Here is a 14,697-nt window from a genome sequence, read left to right as displayed (position 1 = left end):
ATTTCTAGTGGTATCCCCTGCAACTCCTTTTTGTCTTTTGAATTGTGTTTCCAATTTGGCAGCGTTTGGGAAGCTTTGCTTGGGTGTTTGCACCTTGATTCACTCCTCCCCCTTCCTATTCAGATAACCTTGGTTGGATCCGGATTTAGCTGTTTCCCCAGGACGTAGCGCTATCCCGCGAATTGTGGGACCGGTCACAACTGTTTCTAGACCGGTAACTAGGATTCTGTGCTCACTCTATGGTAAGAGTGTGACGTCCACTGCAGGGGATCAAAGGTAATACTTTCCTTTACACTACTTGTTTTACCGGAGTTCACCCGCTCAGTATTGAAGTGCATGACCATGATGATTATACATATGCCGTTGCTATTATACTGAATTTTTACAAGGTGAGCCTTCATATAAACTGCAGAGTGGACTTACTTTTATATTTACATACAGAGGTAGGAGTGAGCCTCTACTGTTCCGGAGCCATAAGTATCTAATGAGTGCTGTTGTATTATTCTATTAGTGAGTGATTAATGCAAGATGTAAAAGCAAGCAAGGTTTACTGTATCATTAACAATATGGGTGTAAACCAATAGATGCACAGTGATTAATATATTTCATGTGTACCTTTGATGGATTGATATGTTAAGCCTTAGTTTGTATTATATTGATTGATGTATTTTGCCATGTGATGTACAGACATGTTAAATGGCAGTTAGCAGTTATGTATCATTAAAGCACTAAAAGAGAGAAAATACCTCATGTTAAAAAGTAATGCAAACTGTGATTAGTTTAAATCTGTTGTCATTTCTGAAATAGTTTTTAAGTATCATGAGTATGTTGAACTTGTGTATGTAAAAAGTGTAAATGAAACACAGAACACTTGTTTAATGTGATATAAGTGTATTGCAATGGCATAAGATGTAAAAACAACTGTTTTCTATGCTGTTATTAGCAGCACACATGCCTTTAGACACAGCAGTGTGATATAAGTGTATTGCAATGGCATAAGATGTAAAAATACTGTTTTCTATGCTGTTATTAGCAGCACACATGCCTTTAGACACAGCAGTGTGATATAAGTGTATTGCAATGGCATAAGATGTAAAAAGACTGTTTTCTATGCTGTTATTAGCAGCACACATGCCTTTAGACACAACAGTGTGATATAAGTGTATTGCAATGGCATAAGATGTAAAAAGACTGTTTTCTATGCTGTTATTAGCAGAACACATGCCTTTAGACACAACAGTGTGATATAAGTGTATTGCAATGGCATAAGATGTAAAAATACTGTTTTCTATGCTGTTATTAGCAGCACACATGCCTTTAGACACAGCAGTGTGATATAAGTGTATTGCAATGGCATAAGATGTAAAAAGACTGTTTTCTATGCTGTTATTAGCAGCACACATGCCTTTAGACACAACAGTGTGATATAAGTGTATTGCAATGGCATAATATGTAAAAAGACTGTTTTCTATGCTGTTATTAGCAGCACACATGCCTTTAGACACAACAGTGTGATATAAGTGTATTGCAATGGCATAAGATGTAAAAAGACTGTTTTCTATGCTGTTATTAGCAGAACACATGCCTTTAGACACAACAGTGTGATATAAGTGTATTGCAATGGCATAAGATGTAAAAATACTGTTTTCTATGCTGTTATTAGCAGCACACATGCCTTTAGACACAACAGTGTGATATAAGTGTATTGCAATGGCATAAGATGTAAAAAGACTGTTTTCTATGCTGTTATTAGCAGAACACATGCCTTTAGACACAACAGTGTGATATAAGTGTATTGCAATGGCATAAGATGTAAAAAGACTGTTTTCTATGCTGTTATTAGCAGCACACATGCTTTTAGACACAACAGTGTGATATAAGTGTATTGCAATGGCATAAGATGTAAAAAGACTGTTTTCTATGCTGTTATTAGCAGAACACATGCCTTTAGACACAGCAGTGTGATATAAGTGTATTGCAATGATATAAGATGTAAAAAGACAATGAGACCCATTTATCAAGCTCTGAATAGAGCTTGAGTGCCCGTGTTTCTGGTGAGTCTTCAGACTCGCCAGAAACAGCAGTTATGAAGCAGCGGTCTAAAGACTGCTGCTCCATAATGCTGTCCACCTGCTCTGAGCAGACAGACAGAGATCGCTGGAATTCAACCCAATCAAGTACGATCGGGTTGATTGACACCCCCTGCTAGCGGCCGATTGGCCGCGAATCTGCAGGGGGCGGCGTTGCACCAGCAGCTCACAAGAGCTGCTGGTGCAATGCTGAATACGGAGAGCGTATTGCTCTCCGCATTTAGCGAGGTCTGTCGGACCTAATCCGCAATGTCGGATCAGGTCCGACATACCTTTGATAAATATCCCCCTGTTTGTTTTCTTTGCTGTTTGATATAAGTGTGATATAAGTGTATTGCAATGGCATAAGATGTAAAAAGACTGTTTTCTATGCTGTTATTAGCAGAACACATGCCTTTAGACACAACAGTGTGATATAAGTGTATTGCAATGGCATAAGATGTAAAAAGACTGTTTTCTATGCTATTAGCAGAACACATGCCTTTAGACACAACAGTGTGATGTAAATGTATTGCAATGGCATAAGATGTAAAAAGACTGTTTTCTATGCTGTTATTAGCAGCACACATGCCTTTAGACACAGCAGTGTGATATAAGTGTATTGCAATGGCATAAGATGTAAAAATACTGTTTTCTATGCTGTTATTAGCAGCACACATGCCTTTAGACACAGCAGTGTGATATAAGTGTATTGCAATGGCATAAGATGTAAAAAGACTGTTTTCTATGCTGTTATTAGCAGCACACATGCCTTTAGACACAACAGTGTGATATAAGTGTATTGCAATGGCATAAGATGTAAAAAGACTGTTTTCTATGCTGTTATTAGCAGAACACATGCCTTTAGACACAACAGTGTGATATAAGTGTATTGCAATGGCATAAGATGTAAAAATACTGTTTTCTATGCTGTTATTAGCAGCACACATGCCTTTAGACACAGCAGTGTGATATAAGTGTATTGCAATGGCATAAGATGTAAAAAGACTGTTTTCTATGCTGTTATTAGCAGCACACATGCCTTTAGACACAACAGTGTGATATAAGTGTATTGCAATGGCATAATATGTAAAAAGACTGTTTTCTATGCTGTTATTAGCAGCACACATGCCTTTAGACACAACAGTGTGATATAAGTGTATTGCAATGGCATAAGATGTAAAAAGACTGTTTTCTATGCTGTTATTAGCAGAACACATGCCTTTAGACACAACAGTGTGATATAAGTGTATTGCAATGGCATAAGATGTAAAAATACTGTTTTCTATGCTGTTATTAGCAGCACACATGCCTTTAGACACAACAGTGTGATATAAGTGTATTGCAATGGCATAAGATGTAAAAAGACTGTTTTCTATGCTGTTATTAGCAGAACACATGCCTTTAGACACAACAGTGTGATATAAGTGTATTGCAATGGCATAAGATGTAAAAAGACTGTTTTCTATGCTGTTATTAGCAGCACACATGCTTTTAGACACAACAGTGTGATATAAGTGTATTGCAATGGCATAAGATGTAAAAAGACTGTTTTCTATGCTGTTATTAGCAGAACACATGCCTTTAGACACAGCAGTGTGATATAAGTGTATTGCAATGATATAAGATGTAAAAAGACAATGAGACCCATTTATCAAGCTCTGAATAGAGCTTGAGTGCCCGTGTTTCTGGTGAGTCTTCAGACTCGCCAGAAACAGCAGTTATGAAGCAGCGGTCTAAAGACTGCTGCTCCATAATGCTGTCCACCTGCTCTGAGCAGACAGACAGAGATCGCTGGAATTCAACCCAATCAAGTACGATCGGGTTGATTGACACCCCCTGCTAGCGGCCGATTGGCCGCGAATCTGCAGGGGGCGGCGTTGCACCAGCAGCTCACAAGAGCTGCTGGTGCAATGCTGAATACGGAGAGCGTATTGCTCTCCGCATTTAGCGAGGTCTGTCGGACCTAATCCGCAATGTCGGATCAGGTCCGACATACCTTTGATAAATATCCCCCTGTTTGTTTTCTTTGCTGTTTGATATAAGTGTGATATAAGTGTATTGCAATGGCATAAGATGTAAAAAGACTGTTTTCTATGCTGTTATTAGCAGAACACATGCCTTTAGACACAACAGTGTGATATAAGTGTATTGCAATGGCATAAGATGTAAAAAGACTGTTTTCTATGCTATTAGCAGAACACATGCCTTTAGACACAACAGTGTGATGTAAATGTATTGCAATGGCATAAGATGTAAAAAGACTGTTTTCTATGCTGTTATTAGCAGAACACATGCCTTTAGACACAACAGTGTGATATAAGTGTATTGCAATGATATAAGATGTAAAAAGACTGTTTTCTATGCTGTTATTAGCAGAACACATGCCTTTAGACACAACAGTGTGATATAAGTATATTGCAATGGCATAAGATGTAAAAAGACTGTTTTCTATGCTGTTATTAGCAGAACACATGCCTTTAGACACAACAGTGTGATATAAGTATATTGCAATGGCATAAGATGTAAAAAGACTGTTTTCTATGCTATTAGCAGAACACATGCCTTTAGACACAACAGTGTGATATAAGTGTATTGCAATGATATAAGATGTAAAAAGACTGTTTTCTATGCTATTAGCAGAACACATGCCTTTAGACACAACAGTGTGATATAAGTGTATTGCAATGGCATAAGATGTAAAAAACTGTTTTCTATGCTATTAGCAGAACACATGCCTTTAGACACAACAGTGTGATATAAGTGTATTGCAATGGCATAAGATGTAAAAAGACTGTTTTCTATGCTGTTATTAGCAGAACACATGCCTTTAGACACAACAGTGTGATATAAGTGTATTGCAATGGCATAAGATGTAAAAAGACTGTTTTCTATGCTGTTATTAGCAGCACACATGCCTTTAGACACAACAGTGTGATATAAGTGTATTGCAATGGCATAAGATGTAAAAAACTGTTTTCTATGCTGTTATTAGCAGAACACATGCCTTTAGACACAACAGTGTGATATAAGTGTATTGCAATGGCATAAGATGTAAAAAACTGTTTTCTATGCTGTTATTAGCAGAACACATGCCTTTAGACACAACAGTGTGATATAAGTGTATTGCAATGATATAAGATGTAAAAAGACTGTTTTCTATGCTGTTATTAGCAGAACACATGCCTTTAGACACAACAGTGTGATATAAGTATATTGCAATGGCATAAGATGTAAAAAGACTGTTTTCTATGCTGTTATTAGCAGAACACATGCCTTTAGTCACAACAGTGGGATATAAGTGTATTGCAATGGCATAAGATGTAAAAAGACTGTTTTCTATGCTGTTATTAGCAGAACGCATGCCTTTAGACACAACAGTGTGATATAAGTATATTGCAATGGCATAAGATGTAAAAAGACTGTTTTCTATGCTATTAGCAGAACACATGCCTTTAGACACAACAGTGTGATATAAGTGTATTGCAATGATATAAGATGTAAAAAGACTGTTTTCTATGCTATTAGCAGAACACATGCCTTTAGACACAGCAGTGTGATATAAGTGTATAGCAATGGCATAAGATGTAAAAAGACTGTTTTCTATGCTATTAGCAGAACACATGCCTTTAGACACAACAGTGTGATATAAGTCTATTGCAATGGCATAAGATGTAAAAAGACTGTTTTCTATGCTGTTATTAGCAGAACACATGCCTTTAGACACAACAGTGTGATATAAGTGTATTGCAATGGCATAAGATGTAAAAAGACTGTTTTCTATGCTGTTATTAGCAGAACACATGCCTTTAGACACAACAGTGTGATATAAGTGTATTGCAATGGCATAAGATGTAAAAAGACTGTTTTCTTTGATGTTATTAGCAGAACACATGCCTTTAGACACAACAGTGTTATATAAGTGTATTGCAATGGCATAAGATGTAAAAAGACTGTTTTCTATGCTGTTATTAGCAGAACACATGCCTTTAGACACAACAGTGTGATATAAGTGTATTGCAATGGCATAAGATGTAAAAAGACTGTTTTCTATGCTGTTATTAGCAGAACACATGCCTTTAGACACAACAGTGTGATATAAGTGTATTGCAATGGCATAAGATGTAAAAAACTGTTTTCTATGCTGTTATTAGCAGAACACATGCCTTTAGACACAACAGTGTGATATAAGTGTATTGCAATGGCATAAGATGTAAAAAGACTGTTTTCTATGCTATTAGCAGAACACATGCCTTTAGACACAACAGTGTGATATAAGTCTATTGCAATGGCATAAGATGTAAAAAGACTGTTTTCTATGCTGTTATTAGCAGAACACATGCCTTTAGACACAACAGTGTGATATAAGTGTATTGCAATGGCATAAGATGTAAAAAGACTGTTTTCTATGCTGTTATTAGCAGAACACATGCCTTTAGACACAACAGTGTGATATAAGTGTATTGCAATGATATAAGATGTAAAAAGACTGTTTGTTTTCTTTGCTGTTATTAGCAGAACACATGCCTTTAGACACAGCAGTGTGATATAAGTGTATTGCAATGGCATAAGATGTAAAAAGACTGTTTTCTATGCTGTTATTAGCAGAACACATGCCTTTAGACACAACAGTGTGATATAAGTGTATTGCAATGGCATAAGATGTAAAAAGACTGTTTTCTATGCTATTAGCAGAACACATGCCTTTAGACACAACAGTGTGATATAAGTCTATTGCAATGGCATAAGATGTAAAAAGACTGTTTTCTATGCTGTTATTAGCAGAACACATGCCTTTAGACACAACAGTGTGATATAAGTGTATTGCAATGGCATAAGATGTAAAAAGACTGTTTTCTATGCTGTTATTAGCAGAACACATGCCTTTAGACACAACAGTGTTATATAAGTGTATTGCAATGGCATAAGATGTAAAAAGACTGTTTTCTATGCTGTTATTAGCAGAACACATGCCTTTAGACACAACAGTGTTATATAAGTGTATTGCAATGGCATAAGATGTAAAAAGACTGTTTTCTATGCTGTTATTAGCAGAACACATGCCTTTAGACACAACAGTGTGATATAAGTGTATTGCAATGGCATAAGATGTAAAAAGACTGTTTTCTATGCTGTTATTAGCAGAACACATGCCTTTAGACACAACAGTGTGATATAAGTGTATTGCAATGGCATAAGATGTAAAAAGACTGTTTTCTATGCTGTTATTAGCAGAACACATGCCTTTAGACACAACAGTGTGATATAAGTGTATTGCAATGGCATAAGATGTAAAAAACTGTTTTCTATGCTGTTATTAGCAGAACACATGCCTTTAGACACAACAGTGTGATATAAGTGTATTGCAATGGCATAAGATGTAAAAAGACTGTTTTCTATGCTGTTATTTGCAGAAAACATGCCTTTAGACACAACAGTGTGATATAAGTGTATTGCAATGGCATAAGATGTAAAAAGACTGTTTTCTATGCTGTTATTAGCAGAACACATGCCTTTAGACACAACAGTGTGATATAAGTGTATTGCAATGGCATAAGATGTAAAAAGACTGTTTTCTATGCTGTTATTAGCAGAACACATGCCTTTAGACACAACAGTGTGATATAAGTGTATTGCAATGGCATAAGATGTAAAAAGACTGTTTTCTTTGCTGTTATTAGCAGAACACATGCCTTTAGACACAACAGTGTGATATAAGTGTATTGCAATGATATAAGATGTAAAAAGACTGTTTGTTTTCTTTGCTGTTATTAGCAGAACACATGCCTTTAGACACAGCAGTGTGATATAAGTGTATTGCAATGGCATAAGATGTAAAAAGACTGTTTTCTATGCTGTTATTAGCAGCACACATGCCTTTAGACACAACAGTGTGATATAAGTGTATTGCAATGGCATAAGATGTAAAAAACTGTTTTCTATGCTGTTATTAGCAGAACACATGCCTTTAGACACAACAGTGTGATATAAGTGTATTGCAATGATATAAGATGTAAAAAGACTGTTTGTTTTCTTTGCTGTTATTAGCAGAACACATGCCTTTAGACACAGCAGTGTGATATAAGTATATTGCAATGGCATAAGATGTAAAAAACTGTTTTCTATGCTGTTATTAGCAGAACACATGCCTTTAGACACAGCAGTGTGATATAAGTGTATTGCAATGGCATAAGATGTAAAAAGACTGTTTTCTATGCTGTTATTAGCAGAACACATGCCTTTAGACACAACAGTGTGATATAAGTGTATTGCAATGATATAAGATGTAAAAAGACTGTTTGTTTTCTTTGCTGTTATTAGCAGAACACATGCCTTTAGACACAGCAGTGTGATATAAGTGTATTGCAATGATATAAGATGTAAAAAGACTGTTTTCTTTGCTGTTATTAGCAGAACACATGCCTTTAGACACAACAGTGTGATATAAGTGTATTGCAATGATATAAGATGTAAAAAGACTGTTTGTTTTCTTTGCTGTTATTAGCAGAACACATGCCTTTAGACACAACAGTGTGATATAAGTGTATTGCAATGATATAAGATGTAAAAAGACTGTTTGTTTTCTTTGCTGTTATTAGCAGAACACATGCCTTTAGACACAGCCGTGTGATATAAGTATATTGCAATGGCATAAGATGTAAAAAGACTGTTTTCTATGCTGTTATTAGCAGAACACATGCCTTTAGACACAGCAGTGTGAATTTTGTATATATTGAAGAAGTATATTGAACTGAGTATGCAAGTGAACATCCTAAATTGTGAATAAGCATACTAACAGCAATTTATTTGTTAACCTGAAAAAAGAAAAAATGTTGTTAATGTTGTAAATGTTATCAAAGTGTTATAATTACTTGCAGAATTGGAAATAAAGAAAAGAAAGTGCCAGAATAATAACTGGTTTTGCTTCTCATTATTCTACCATTACTGCCTCTCATTTGTTTCTAATAGTGTATGATCTGCTGAACACAGAGTTGTCTAAGTAACTGACAGAAAACTCATAGAAACGGATGTGTAAATGCAGTGAAAAGGTTAAAAATAGGAACTGTCAGATTATTATTTTTTTGCTACAGGAAAAATGAATAAAATGTAGTCTAGTTATCAATTCACAAATGTAAGTATAAGTGATCTTTTTAATGCTCTTTTACCAATGAATTGTACCTGCCTATTGTACAAATGGGCCTACTTGGGGCCTATTGCATCTCTTAGGTCTGCTACATTTCTGTTATGCCTGTCATAAGCATATTTTGTCAAATGGACCTGAAACTTACCTGTTTTGCTTGCTGGGCTTTGCTACCTGCCTATTGTACCTGCTGGACTTGGTACCTACCTAGGCTTACCAGACATCCCAGTTTGACTTGGATTGTCCCTGTTTGGAGGCGCTGTCCAAGTGTCCCACCCAATTGTTCATTCTGTCCCAGCCAGTGCCAGTATTACAAATACCGGCAATGCAAAAGCTGTTTTTTTTACATTCTGATTGCAATTGGCTAGCATAGCTGACATGGGCGGTATTAGGAAATGCTATACTGTGTAGGTCCCCGAATGCTCCCTCTAATCTCAAAATGAATTGCAAGTACCACACAACCCCCCAAATGGAAGCCACACTTAGTGACACCCCCAAATAGCTTTATTCATCCAATCCAAAAACGCACTGCGGTGAGAGGAATTTAAGGTGTCATCTGACAAAACACTGACAGCAGCAGTGACAGTGCAGGGCAAAACCGGGGCTATAAGAACTGGTAATAATCATGGAAAAAAAGGGAAGAAAAGACTGAATCAGAACACGAAGAGAGTCAGTAACGGAAGCAAAGCAGGACCATAGTGCCATAAGGACTGACCCGTTGGTGTAGTTTTATCCAGTACTGGTATTTATCAATGGGAGCAACAATTACGTCAATTAATTTCCTAAAACTAGACTTTTATTTTACTGGTACATATACCAACTCCCATCAATAAACGGTGAAATCCTAATCTTTTCACTGTTTGGGTTAGTGCTTACCATGAATAATACGTGAATAGTTATAATTCACTACCGACTGCTTCTACTCTAACCTCCCATCACTAGAGTAGCGCTGACCTCTCAACCACAACCATTAACCACTAATGACTTCTAGGTACTATAGGCTTATTGATTAGGATGCAAGGAGTGTATTTGTTATCCCTCCCAAAGCTCTAGGGAGCAGCATTAGACATCTTTTTCTGTCTCTTCCTTCTCTATTATACAGCAGACGCAGAGAGGTTTAATATAGATTTAAAAATTAGCCTTTGTTGTCCCCCCCCAAATGAACATTAAAGTGCAACAGATCAAATGACTACTCTTTTATATGGGTGAAAAATAAAAGGGAAGGGTGTAAAGGAAGAGCTCAGTTTTTTACATTTTGCTATGGGGCCTAGGGTTTCTTTAGTTATGCCCCAGACTGGTCAAGCAGTAGCCTCTCATCAATGAGCATTCTGCCCCTGCTCTTCAACTACTGACTGTTCATTCAGTTTTATTACTAAAATCTGGTCATGAACCAGAGTTCATTATACTAATGATAATTAACTAATGATAATTCACACTGTGAACACAGATGCCATCATGTAACTTGTTCAATATAATATAATTCCTCTATATATGTAGAAATACTAATTTGCATAGCCATATCCACACCATCTCTGAGTTGTTTCTGCTTTAACTTCTGACTAGGGCTGCACGATTAATCGCATATGCGATTTAAAACCGCGAGAGTATGCATTTTTTAGCCCCGCCCCCTATGACATCACCTATGACGTACAGGAGGGCTGTCTGTAACCGTTCATTGCACGAGGGTTTCTATAGGCAAAGGAGGGGGTGTAGAGAGGCTATGCAGGAGCTGCGCTATGGAGGAATTTGCCGGTTTGCCTCAGCTCTGATGGCAGCAGTCACAACTACCTACACAGGTAAAATAAAGCTTGTTTACATAGAAAAAAATGAAGCCTCTTCTTTTAAACCTAACACCCCCTAACTTTAAACCTAGCCCTACCCTAATCCTAGCCCTAAACTAACCCTAACCTAACACCCCCTAACTAAATAATACCTATTTAAAACTAAATACTTACCTGTGAAATAAACCCTAAGCTAGCTACAATATAACTAATAGTTACATTGTAGCTAGCTTAGGTTTTATTTTTATTTCACAGGTAAGTTATTTATTTTAACTAGGTAGACTAGTTAGTAAAAAATAGTTATTAACTATTTACTAACTACCTAGTTAAAATAAATACAAACTTACCTGTAAAATAAAAATAAAACCTAAGAAGCTGCCTCACACTAAAACCTACCATTACAAAATAAAGAAACCTACCATTACAAAAAAAATAAAAAACACTAACATTACAAAAAATAACAAACAAAATTATCCAAAACAATAAAAATTATTCCTATTCTAATACCCCTTTAAAAAAAAAAGAAATTAAAAAAAAATCCCTAATCTATAATAAACTGCCAAGGGCCCTTAAAGGGCCTTTGTAGGGCATTTCCCTAAAGTTAACAGCTCTTTTGCTAAAAAAGAAAAACACAAAGACCCACTAACATTACAACCCCCCCCCCCCCAAACCCACAATATAAAAATAAAGTTAAACCTAATCTACCCATTGCCCTGAAAATAAAAAAAAATATCAAAAAAACCTAATCTATCCATTGCCCTGAAAAGGGCATTTGTATGGGCATTGCCCTTAAAAGGGTATTCATCTCTTTTAAGAGTGCCCACCCTAATCTAACCCCCCAAAACAAACCTTAAAAAACACTAACCCCTCTTTAGGTACTCACAGTTGTTGAAGTCCTGCTTGAACGATCTTCATCCCGGCGGCTCCATCTTCATCCATCGCGGGACCGACATCTTCTTCATCCTTGCGAAGTCCGAGAGAAGATCCAGGCAGAGGTCCGTCGATTCGACGTGGAGGTCCTCTTTATGCGATTGTCCGCCGCACACTGAGGATTGAAATGCAAGGTACCCCTTTTATACTGGGGGTACCATTGCATTCCTATTGGCTAAAATATTTGAATCAGCCAATAGGATTTAAGCAGCTCTCATTCATATTGGCTGTTCAAATCAGCTAGTCTACCTAGTTAAAATAAATAACTTACCTGTGAAATAAAAAACCTAAGCAAGCTACAATATAACTATAAGTTACATTGTAGCTAGCTTAGGTTTTATTTCACAGGTAAGTTACTAACGGCTAGATTACAAGTTTTTGTCGGTAAGGCTTGCAGTGCTAACGAGCAGTTCAGCTCACCGCTCACCTACAAACAACGCTGGTATTACGGGTTTTTACAAACCCGGCGTTAGCCGCAGAAAAGTGATCGGAGAGCAAAATTTTGCTCCACATCTCAATTACCAGAGCTGCTTACGGTAGTTGTGAGCTGGCATAACGTGCTCATGCACGATTTCCCCATAGGAATCAATGGGGCAGATTCGGCTGGAAAAAAAAACACCTGCAAAAAAGCTCCTAACGCAGCCCCATTGATTCCTAAGGGAAAATAGTTTTTATGTCTAAACCTAACACCCTAACATAAACCCCGAGTCTAAACACCCCTAAGCTAGCTACAATATAACAGTTATAATTGTATAATAATTGTATATAATAGTTACATTGTAGCTATCTTAGGGTTTATTTTTATTTTACAGGCAACTTTGTATTTATTTTAACTAGGTACAATAGTTATTAAATAGTTATTAACTATTTAAAAACTACCTAGCTAAAATAAAGACAAATTTTCCTGTAAAATAAAACCTAACCTAAGTTACAATTACACCTAACACTACACTATAATTAAATTAATTCCCTAAACTAACTACAATTAAATACAATTAAATACAATTATCTAAATTACGGGAAAAAAAACCTAAATTACAGAATATAATAAAATGATTACATTTTTTAAAAACTAATTACATCTAATCTAATCCCCCTAATAAAATAAAAAAGCCCCCCAAAATAATAAAAATCCCTACCCTAAATTACAAATAGCCCTTAAAAGGGCTTTTTGCGGGGCATTGCCCCAAAGTAATCAGCTCTTTTACCTGTAAAAAAAAATACAATACCCCCCCAACATTACAACCCACCACCCACACACCCAAACCTAATCTAAAACCCACCCAATCCCCCCTTAATAAAACCTAACACTAGCCCCTTGAAGATCACCCTACCTTGAGACGTCTTCACCCAACCGGGCAAAAGTGATCTTCCAGACGGGCAGAAGTCTTCATCCAAGCCGGAAAGAAGAGGTCCTCCAGACGGGCAGAAGTCTTCATCCAGGAGGCATCTTCTATCTTCATCCATCCAGAACGGAGCGGGTCCATCTTCAAGACATCCGACGCGGAGCATCCTCTTCTGGCTTGATCCAACGACTAAATGACGATACCTTTAAGTGACGTAATCCAAGATGGCGTCCCTTCAATTCCGTTTGGCTGATAGAATTCTATCAGCCAATCGGAATTAAGGTAGAAAAAATCCTATTGGCTGATGCAATCAGCCAATATGATTGAAGTTCAATCCTATTGGCTGATCCAATCAGCCAATAGGATTGAGCTTGCATTCTATTGGCTGATTGGAACAGCCAATAGAATGCAAGCTAAATCCTATTGGCTGATTGGATCAGACAGCCAATAGTATTTTTTCTACCTTAATTCCGATTGGCTGATAGAATTCTATCAGCCAATCGGAATTGAAGGGACGCCATCTTGGATGACGTCACTTAAAGGTACCGTCATTTAGTCGTTGGATCAAGACAGAAGAGGATGCTCCGCGTCGGATGTCTTGAAGATGGACCCGCTCCGCTCCGGATGGATGAAGATAGAAGATGCCTCCTGGATGAAGACTTCTGCCCGTCTGGAGGACCACTTCTGCCCGGTTGGGTGAAGTCATCTCAAGGTAGGGTGATCTTCAAGGGGTTAGTGTTAGGTTTTATTAAGGGGGATTGGGTGGGTTTTAGAGTAGGGTTGGGTGTGTGGGTGTGTGGGTGGTGGGTTGTAATGTTGTGGGGATATTGTATTTTTTTTTACAGGTAAAAGAGCTGATTACTTTGGGGCAATGCCCCGCAAAAAGCCCTTTTAAGGGCTATTTGTAATTTAGTGTAGGGTAGGGATTTTTATTATTTTGGGGGGCTTTTTTATTTTATTAGGGGGATTAGATTAGGTGTAATTAGTTTAAATTTTTTTATTATTTTATTATTTTCTGTTATTTAGTGTTTTTTTTCGTAATTTAGATAATTGTATTTAATTGTATTTAATTGTAGTTAGTGTAGGGAATTAATTTAATTATAGTGTAGTGTTAGGTGTAATTGTAACTTAGGTTAGGTTTTATTTTAAAGGTAAATTTATCTTTATTTTAGCTAGGTAGTTATTAAATAGTTAATAACTATTAATAACTATTGTACCTAGTTAAAATAAATACAAAGTTGCCTGTAAAATAAAAATAAACCCTAAGCTAGCTACAATGGCGTTAGCCCATAAAACTCTTAACTACTGACTTTTAAATGCGGTACGAGTCTTGACAGGAGAGACTGTACCTCTCGTAATACTGGCGTTATGAAAATCTCATTGAAAATATGGGATACGCAATTGACGTAAGTAGATTTGCGGTGTGTTCG

This window comes from Bombina bombina, chromosome 3, assembly GCF_027579735.1.
Source record: "Bombina bombina isolate aBomBom1 chromosome 3, aBomBom1.pri, whole genome shotgun sequence".
Lineage (NCBI taxonomy): Eukaryota > Metazoa > Chordata > Amphibia > Anura > Bombinatoridae > Bombina > Bombina bombina.
This window is presented reverse-complemented; position numbering follows the sequence as displayed.